The sequence below is a fragment of the Monodon monoceros genome, unplaced genomic scaffold, assembly GCF_005190385.1.
Source record: "Monodon monoceros isolate NGI ecotype Baffin Bay Population unplaced genomic scaffold, NGI_Narwhal_1 Super_Scaffold_19, whole genome shotgun sequence".
Classification (NCBI taxonomy): Eukaryota; Metazoa; Chordata; class Mammalia; order Artiodactyla; family Monodontidae; genus Monodon; species Monodon monoceros.
Genome location: NW_021703775.1, coordinates 30,667,102 through 30,677,184, shown reverse-complemented (window position 1 = coordinate 30,677,184; position 10,083 = coordinate 30,667,102).

Here is a 10,083-nt window from a genome sequence, read left to right as displayed (position 1 = left end):
TTCAGAACTGAAAGGAAACTTATAGTTCATTTAGTCCAATAGGTCTCAGCTGGAGGCAATATCACCTGGGTGTGTTACAATGATTGAAGCTGGGGTGCGGTGTTACTTGTATTTAGTCGGGGAGCCAGGGATTTTTTTCTTTTTTTCATTAAAGTATAGTTGATTTACAATATTGTGTTAGTTTCTGGTGTACATCAAAGTGATTCATGTATGTATATGTATATATATATATATATATATATATATATATACACACACACACACACGCACACACACACACAAATATATATTCTTTTTCATATTCTTTTCCATTATGGTTCCCTGTGGCCAGGGATATTAAATGTCCTGTAGCATGAGGGACAGTCCTTCACAACGACAAATTTTTCTGCCTTGAATGCCAGTGGTGTCCCATTGATAAACACTGATTTGAGTTCCAAACTTCATTTTATCGTTGAGACACTGAGCCATAAAAAGGTGAAGAAACTTTCTTCAGGTCTGTTAGCTAGGTAGTAGCACAGCCTGAGGTAGAATCTGGATCTATATATTTTTAGGAAAGGGCTCTTTTTGCTACATGAGAGGGTCTGCAGAGGTCAAAGCTATTTTCATAATAATACTAAGACATGATTTGCTTTTAATCACTCTCATTCATGGAGTTTTCCAGAGGCCACATGATATGTGTTGATATTGTACATGAAATGTGTCAACATTTAGAAGATCTGTGAACAAATATTTTCCAAATAACGAACGCATGATATTATAGAATCACTCTTGGCTCAAAGATCCATTAAAAGTACAAGAAGACCAATGGCTTTTAATGTAACTAAATACAAAGAGTTCATTGATATCATTTAAGATTTTACCTTGCACTTAACATTTAAGAAACTATCATTGATTGAGTTTTAGTGTAAGATCAAAGAAGAATACCCACAATTATCTGAACAAGCTATTAAAATGCCTCCCTTTTCTACAGCAAACTTGTAAGAGGTCACATTTCCGTCATCTACTTCAAACAAATCGAATGGTAGGAGAATGCAGTTGTATTCTATTAAGCCAGACACTGAAACATTTTTGCAAAATTGTAAAGCAATGCCAATTTTCTCATGACATTAATTTTGCTTTGGAAAACATATTTATTATTCACAAAAATATGTTCTTTATATTAATGTACAATGAGTTTGTTAATTTTAAGCTGAATTGATAAATACATTTTTTAACTTGTCAGTCTAAATATCTAATATAGTAAATATCAATAGCTATAACCTACATAAACACAAGCTCTTTGGGGTCTTCAATAACTTTTAAGGATGTGAAGGAGCCCTAAGAAGAAAACATTTGAGAACTGCTGCCCGACATTATATCCATTTGACTCAATGTGATTCTCTTTGCTAAGACCAGGACTCTTGTTTTAAAAATTATTTCTCGGATGATTCTAATGCACAAACTAGCTTGAGAACCATTGAGAACCACTGACACAGGACATCTCTTTACTGAAGAAAGTCTCATTCTAATGTTGAGCTGTAGAAATAGTGCCAGGATCAAGGGCATGCCTCAACAGGCCCACTGGGGACAGGCTGTTGGCTCTGCATCTACAGGTAGCAGAGGTAAACTTCCCAGAACTGAGAAGGGAGGTGATGCCGAGGAAACCCCTGACCCAACTCCTGGTCCATCTCATCAAGAGAAGCAGCTGGGAGTCAAACAGAGAATGAGCCTCAAGAGGAACAGTTCCATTTCTGGACATGATTGCTGGGTTCAGTGAGAAAAGTCGTGGTCCCACTCAAGAGCATTTTGATTCTCCCAGTGTCCCAACTAACCTCAAGGCCAGAAAGGACAAAGAAGTAGCTTATGGGCCAAATTAGGCTCACAGGTGTATTATCTGTACTTCTCAGAATGTAGACACTTTCTGGAATCAGATGGAAAAATTTTTTAAAAATAAAACTTCAGATTTCTAATTTATCTTAAAATTGGAAAATCTGGTACACCCAGACCTAAACTACTGCAGCAACAATTGTCTGGAACCTCACAGCTGCTGCTGCCAACAGCTGGAGGCTGAGCCCTCCGGTGGCCCTCAGTCTCCAGGCCTCCTCACCTGTGTATGTTACTTGCCTGGCCTCTGGGGTTGCCATCCCTGTTCTAGACAGCGCAAAGAGAATGGTGGGATCCCTTGATGGCTTAAGAAGAAGACAGGAAGTAGGGCTGTACCGGTACACGAGATAGCCATACAGCTCAGAGTGACATAACAAAGTCTGAAATCTGGCAATGGAACTCCAAGTTGGTCTGGTTTGCCTGGGCACAAGGGTTAGAGGCAAGTAGTTTGATCCTTCTACTATTGATTTTAAGTTACTGTGCTACTAATAGCACTAGTAGTAGATCTAAAGGGCTCATATTAGCTGTAGGTAGTTGATTAACTGCATCTTATTGGTGAATATCAGAGCTTGGATTAACCAGTATTCTCCATCCAGCGTCTTTTGACATCACTGTGTGATGATGAAAAGAGCAGTTATAATAAAGCCCTTAATATCCTCCTTGTGGAAATCTCTTGCTGTGTTGCTGAATTTTCATATTTAGTCTTTGTTTGTCAAGCCAGTTAAGAAAAGCCACTTCCTCAAGTGTCAGCTCTGGATCCAAAAACATCTACCAAAGATAAACAGTTGTCATGGCAAAAAACAACAAACCCAAAGGTGATGGATCATGGGACTTGGTTACTGTACTTGCCATGTGAATCCACACTGCCTTCAACCTTTACTTAACTCCACACGTAGCTTTTCAACACATGTCCTGGGTTGTCTCAAAAGCACTTTGCTTCTCACTTTGCAACTCCTCAAGCCAGTGGCATCCAACCACATTACGTAAATCCCTGCTTACTAAATAATATTGCTTGGCAGTATTTGTCAAAATCTGGCTTTTGAACAACCACATTCATGAAGGTTTAGAAAATGCAGATTATAGTCTAGAAGCATCCAGAATGTTTTATTTGTTTGCTCCTCATTAAAACAAATCAGTATTGAGTCAAATCTTAGGAGGTAACTTTACTAAAAACATCTTGGTCACCTGAGGTTATGATATATCTAGGTCTTGTGATTAAGTCTTCCACTGACTGATAGATGACTTTAGTTAAGTTACTTAATTTTTCTGCAACTCCTTTGTCCAAAGATCAAGAATTCCAAATAGAGCTTTAAAATCAAATAAACCAAAAGAGCTGAAAGAGGCCTCTAACTTTAGCTTAAACACATTGCTTAGCTATCTTGAGTCACCAAGTTTAAAGGCCTATCATGATTTGACTTAATTTAAGAAAAAATTTTTCCGATTAAGGAAGGATTTGCCATGCCTACAGATATCTTTCAAAACTTGATTTTAGTGCCTATTAATTCATTTTGAATGTATCTTCATTTACTTAAACAAGCTCTTATTGGAATTGAGGGGAGGGGGAAGAATGCTTGTCCTTCACCCCGTGTGTAGTCAGAGTTGCTTCAAATTACGCCCCTCTGAGATCCTGATAGATGTTTCCTATGTTTGCAGGGTGGCACCTGGATGACTCAAGTCTGAGCCCCATCCAGGAAATCTAAGGTCAAAAGATGAGCTGGTGACCTGCTCTGGTGGAGGCGTGCAGAGCAGTTACTGCCAAGAAGGGGGTACTCACTGTCTCAGGATTAGGCAGGGCCAAGAATGCATGTGTTTCCTGTGGCCCCAGTGTGGGAAGAGCACAGAAAAAAGAGAATCACCTTCGAGATTTCTTAGATATTAGCTATGGGGATTTTAAAAGATGGCTGAAGTTTCATCAACACACATCACTTTGGAAGATGGAGTCAAATCATGAGCTTGCTGGTCACAAATAGAATGTGGCAGAAGTGATGTTGCCTGTCTTTCAAGGCTAGACATGCACCCTGGAAACCTTCTGCCACCGTAGAAGAACTCTGGTTACCCTGAGGTAGCCACATGGAGAGACAGCATGGAGAGACAGAGAAAGAGACCCAAGGTGCCCCAGGTCAGATGCCACACACGTGAGCGAGGAAGTCTTGGAGATGACAAAGCCCCGGCCACCATCTGACTGCCTGAGATGCGAAGGAAGCCTCTCCCCCTGGAGCCTAATCAGCCCCCAGATTCATGAGCAAAATAAATGATTGTTATTGTTCGAAGCATTGTTTGGGTACGGTTCCTTATACACTGGTACACGATAGGAACACCATCCGATAAGATCACCTAAAGACATGATGGGACATTAGTACAAAAGAGCCTGGGTGGACCCCTGGTTCTGTGGGTTTTGCAGGAGTCAGCAGTCAGCCCTCAAGTCACAGGAACTGCAGAGTCAAAGGCAATTGCAAAATAGGAGGTTTTTAAAGAACCTGCAGGAGAAAACAAAGCTTTAAACTTTTCCTAGGTCCAGCGTGAAATTGGCTTATGTTAGTCCTAGCCAGGAAAAACTTTCCTATTCTCTTCAGTTCTTCTCCTTCCTTGGACTGTTTCATTAAGCTGGGCCAAATATTACTTTGCCAGCAAAACATTTTAATAATTTTGAGACAGGGAAAGCACCTCTAAGCGTGACACACAAGACCAAGAAGCCACAAAGGAAAAGACTGACAGGTCTGACTAAGTAAAAATGTAAGACTTTGAACGGCAAAATACAATATTTCTGAAAAGTTGAAAGATAAGCGACAAACTGGGAAAACCACTGGTAGCATAAAACAAAGGATTAATTGCACATAATATATAGATTCCAACAAATCAGCTAGAAGAATATGAACAATGGGTAAGAGACAGGACAAGTCTATTGATGGAATAAAGAGGATTAATCAAGAAATATTTTAAAATATATTCAAACTCACCAATCATTAAAGAAGTAAAGTTAAATTTATTTAATTAAATTTATCATAATTAGCATCTGTATGAGTTTCCTAGGGATGCCATAACAAAGTACCACAAACTGAGTGGCTTGAACGACAGAAATGGATAGCCTCACGGTTCTAGAAGCTAAAAGTCTAAGGTTATGGTGTCTGCAAGGTTGGTTCCTTCTGAGGACTGTGACGGAGAATTCATTCCATGCCTCTACCCTAGCTTCTGGTGGTTTGCTGACAATTTTTGGCATTCCTTGTCTTGGAGCTGCATCTTTACGAGGTGTTCTCCCTGTGTGCGTGTCTGTGTCTGTGTCCAAATTTGCCCTTTCTATAAGGACACCAGTCATATTGGGTTAGGGACCATTTTAACCTGGCTACCTCTTTGAAGACCCTATTTTAAAATAAGGTCACACTCTGAGGTACTAGGGGTTAGAGCTTCAACATATATTTTGAGGGAGGACACATCTCAACCATCCCAACATCCATTAAGAAAAAAGCGATAGTATTGAATGTTGGAAGCTACAGAAACAGACCTCTTGCATACAGCTGATAGGGTATGATGTAGTATAACAGTTTGGAGAGTACCTTGGTAGTATCTCTCAGAATGATATAGTCTAAGTGTGCACATCCTTTTTCTCCAGCAATTTCACTTTTGTGAATGTAAAAAAATCAAAAATAGGCAAATTCAACATGAAAAATGGAAACTCTGAAGGTAAGATTTCCAGGGAAATGAGGAAGAGGGGGTGTTAGGGATTTGCTACTGTTTTTAATATTAGGTATCATGGTCAAGTGGATTTCAACGTCAAATCTCAAAGCTGTCCTTCAACAATGAACACTGCTAGGCTTGATTTGTGATCCTCTGAGTAATCCTTTAGGGAATCGATGGAAGAAGTACTTCATTTCCTCCAGCTCTCTCCCGTCAAGGAAACTTCTGAGCAATAACCAACAAAGACTGCCAAATTTAGCAAGTAAAACACAGGACACCCAATTAAATTTGGAGTGAGATAAACAACGAATACATTTTGAGTATATCCATGTCCTATGCAATATTTGAGACATACTCTACAATTTTTCTTTGTGTATCTTAGACTCAAATTTAACTGGACATCTTACATTTTGTCTAGCAACCTAATACCTGACCCCATACTATACGAAGCAAGAGTGCCTGGCCCTTGGGAGTTAGGATGCGATAACATGATTTCACTGTGTTGTGCTTTTGTAAAAAAGCAACAACAAAAACCTCAGAACAAAACCAGAAAACCTTAAAGAACAGAACATGTGACAGTGGCAGCAAAAGAGGTAACAGGAGCTGGTCTCATGTAAATACTATGTTAATTAAAACAGATGGATCTGGAGCATAAACAAAATAGCTGCAGGGGGCTGGTTTTTGTTCTCGCTGCGTTTCTTAATATAGTAACTCAGCTCTCATCCTGTTAGCACTCTTCCCTTATCAAACATTGAACTGGGGTATAAGGAAGTTTAAATTACCAGTGATTGGAGAGTCATTTTCTAAACACTTGAAACAGACGGTTTACTGCCTGAAAAGCATGCTTCTTTTCGGGGAATGGAGTGTTGAGCTTGGCTATTTCAGGAAAATGTTTGGCGGCAGCTCATGTACTGACATCACATTTGCCACGCGGATGAACAGTTTCCCCTCCGCTCTGTTCCTTCTGTCAAGTTTACCCACTGGCGAAGGTCTTATTTTGAATGCTGCTTGCTTGCTTCTTGCAGATTACATTGGGCAAAAGCCCGGTTACTCCTCCCCTATGACGTCTCACAGTTTGAGAGAAACACCAGTAGCCATGATTTTTTTAAATGACTCTCATTTGAGAGTGTATGGTTGATAGAGTTCTGCTTAGCTGAGCAGTAGTGGACTTAGAAAAAAGAGAAGGTCCTTTTGCTCTTTCTGGGGGGATCTAGGATCCAGTCCAGGATCATGTGTTGCCATGACACAGACACGCACACAGGGAGAACACCTCGTAAAGATGCAAGAGATCATGGTTGTCATGTCTCTTTAGCCTCTTTTAATCTCTAACAGTTCCTCAGTTTTTCTTTGCCTTTCATCGAGGATTTTAGAGAGTACAGTCTGGTTATTTTCTAGAATGTTCTCCAAACGGATTCATCTGATATTTCCTCATAAGTGGTCAGGTTACATCATACATTTTAGGCAAAAATACTAATGAGGGGTTAGAACTGGATTTTTCTAGCACCACTTCCATGCTATGGGAGAAACCTGGCCTTGTGTCCTGTAAGTGAAAATTTTCTGCTGAATCCCGATTTGGCGACAGTGCTTCACACTTCCCACCAAAGAATCTTAATTTCAAGTGAGTGGCCCAAAGTTTGTATAAGAGTCTCAGAATCACATTTAAGAGTAAAAATGGCTTGGGGTGTCTGTGTGTTTCCGGGCTTTCTCCTTGGGGTGATATGAGCTCCTTTGGATCTGTGTGAATGCTCTGAGGAAGGTTAAGAGGGTGCAGGAGCTGGTTCTTGTAAACTGACAGTTTGGAAGAGTGAGTTGGAGATAATCGCATAATCCATTTATAACCACCCAAGTTAACAAGCTCTCACCTTCTCCAAACAGGCCCCTTATTTACAAATAGTCACTTCTGCACAAAAGCGGGCTCTCGTCATGTGACTGGAGCCACATGCAGTCCGTCTCATGGCATTATTTTCCCGTAACACCACAAAGATCAATTCACCTTAGGAGCACTAATAGAACCTGTAAATATTATTAAATGCATAATCTAAGATTTGAAAATAATTTTTTATCTTACTTTGTAGATAAACTACCCCCCAAATCGCTTGCAGCCCTGTCTGCCCAACGCGATGCTAGGCTCTATCAGTATATGAGAAACTTCTAGAACCATGGTGGCTGGTTCTGCACTGCCATGCTCAAGTCAGACCACGGGTGGAGAACAGTCCAAGCTCCACACTGGGAGAAGCACTCAGAAATGGAATTGTTTACAGAAGAGAATGAATGTGTTGCTAAAGAATTCAAAATCAAGTCATAAGAATGGCTTTTCAGAGGTTTTTTCAGTCCAGCCCTGGCCTAGGCCCCATCTCAGGTTCTCAGCCCCCTTTCCTCCAGGACTGGAACTCTTGTCCTGCCTTTATCACTCCTCCTGATACCGGGAACAAGGGTCGTGCTCCCTGCTGACGCACTTGCCAGATATAGCCCACCAGCCAGCACACTGGAGGATCCCCTCCAAAAGAGGGGCAGGTTGATTGTCTGAGGGAAGGATTTGGTGCCCACCTGGGAATGTCTCCATGTCCTTCAAATCCCACATTCTGCTATAGAGTGAACTTCCTTCCAGAACAGGCAGCAGCATCTGTTTGTCCACCAGGCCTATTACCCTCTCAGGGCCCAAGTCTAGCCTAGGTGCAGGCCTTCTTTCTGTTTCCAGCTGGCCGAGGGAGCCCGCTGTTTCTGGCCATGTGTTCAAACACACACTATTACAGAAAAAGGGGGACAGTGGATGCAGAAGGACAGGAGAGCTGTCTGCAAGCCAGAGGGACTGTCATGAAGATGGATTAGATGTTCACAAGAGTTGGGAACAGGGAAGTTTTGAGGGACCCCGGGAGAGTCTTCAGTTCCATATAAGGAAGAACGCTAGCGACTTTCTGCTTACCTTTGTCTCTCCTGCAGTAACTCATGGGCATGATGAACTAACGTATTTGATGAAATGAGTACAAAGCAATCCCTCTAAAAATGTACTAGCTGCCCTTAAGAAGGTAGTGTGTTCCCTTCTCATCACTAATATTTGCGGAAAAGATGAAAAGTGCTTTGGTGGCTGCCAGAGGGAGTGGCCCTCAGATAACTTCAAAATTCCCTTCTAAGCTTGAGATTCTGTAAAGTTTTGGTAATCAAATTTCAGTGAAATTTAGCCTAGATATGTTTCCTAAAGTAATTTCTGTTTAATCTGCCTCATTCCAAACTCAAAGAAGAAATATTTCACAATTATTGACAAAGAGGAGACAAGTTCATTGTCTATGTATGCCTCTGGTATTGTTGGGATTCACAGAAAGTTGTGTAAAATGGGAGAAGCATGTCCTCACTCTCTGGTGAGACCACTTAGAAGCCAAAACCAACTCATCGATTCTTCAGGCCGTGCTCTACGAACATAGCAGGAAGCTCTACTCCATCTGGATAGACTGTGAAAAAGAAACGTTAAAAAGAAAAGAAAAGAAACGAAAAAGGGAGGCAGGGAACGCAGAAAAGATTTCATCTCGAGGAAAAATAAGTTGCACATAATTATTGTCAAAATAATTTTTCCATTTTATTTAACAAGATGATTCTGAATGTACACATGTGGCTTATGAACACAGTGTAAAATATTTATTTCCATCTTCACTGTAGTCTAATAATTACTGTGTAAATTTGGACAGGGTTTTACACGAAAACATGAACGTGCTTCAGCTGGTTCGGTGTGACCGTGGGATTCGTGGAATTCCCATGTTTGCAGAGGCTTGTTAGGTGGGCACGAACGCGTCGACATCCCCACAGCAGTCAGGCCAGACACTCACAAAACAAGTGCTCACGTGTGATAGGAACATGCGGATCACGACAAACGGGCATTCCTTGACAGGGTTGTTCAGATACATTACCACACCCAGAAACACCCTTTTATGCTGCTCTGATACAACGTTATCTACTTGCCTTCTGTCTAATGTGTGAAATCAAATGTCCTTGTTGGAGACAAGAAAATGCACAGAGTCACAGAAGCATTGCCTTTTTACCAGATCCGAAAAGGGCAAAGTACAACACGGTGACTCTGTGAAAAGATCCGAGGCCTTTAGATAGGGCAGCTTCCCCTCAATATTCCAGACAAATTGTAAATGGGTTTGCTAAAACACTGCTGGACTGTATGGTCTCTTGAACAGTCCAGTAAGAAGCCGTATGTAAAATTCCTTTCTATAGAAATAGTTTTTACTTAGAGAATATAGATTCCAAAGGATACCAAAACATTTACTAACATTAATTTCTGGGAAAAGTATTTGCCATTAATTTCCAAAACAAATTATATGCAGGGAAAGAATTTAGGTACCTTGAGACTGATTCTTTGGGGAAATCACTAAATTAACTTTTTTTTTTTTTTTACATTTATAGAGTAATGGACAAATGGATTTGTCCAGTTGGGTCTCCGAATTGGTAGGTCATTGAAGGTGATGAATACAGTCAGAGGGGAAGCACCAGTTTAGGGGCATGAAAGGCCCCCATTAAATACCGTCTCCATTCACTGAGCAGCAAACATAG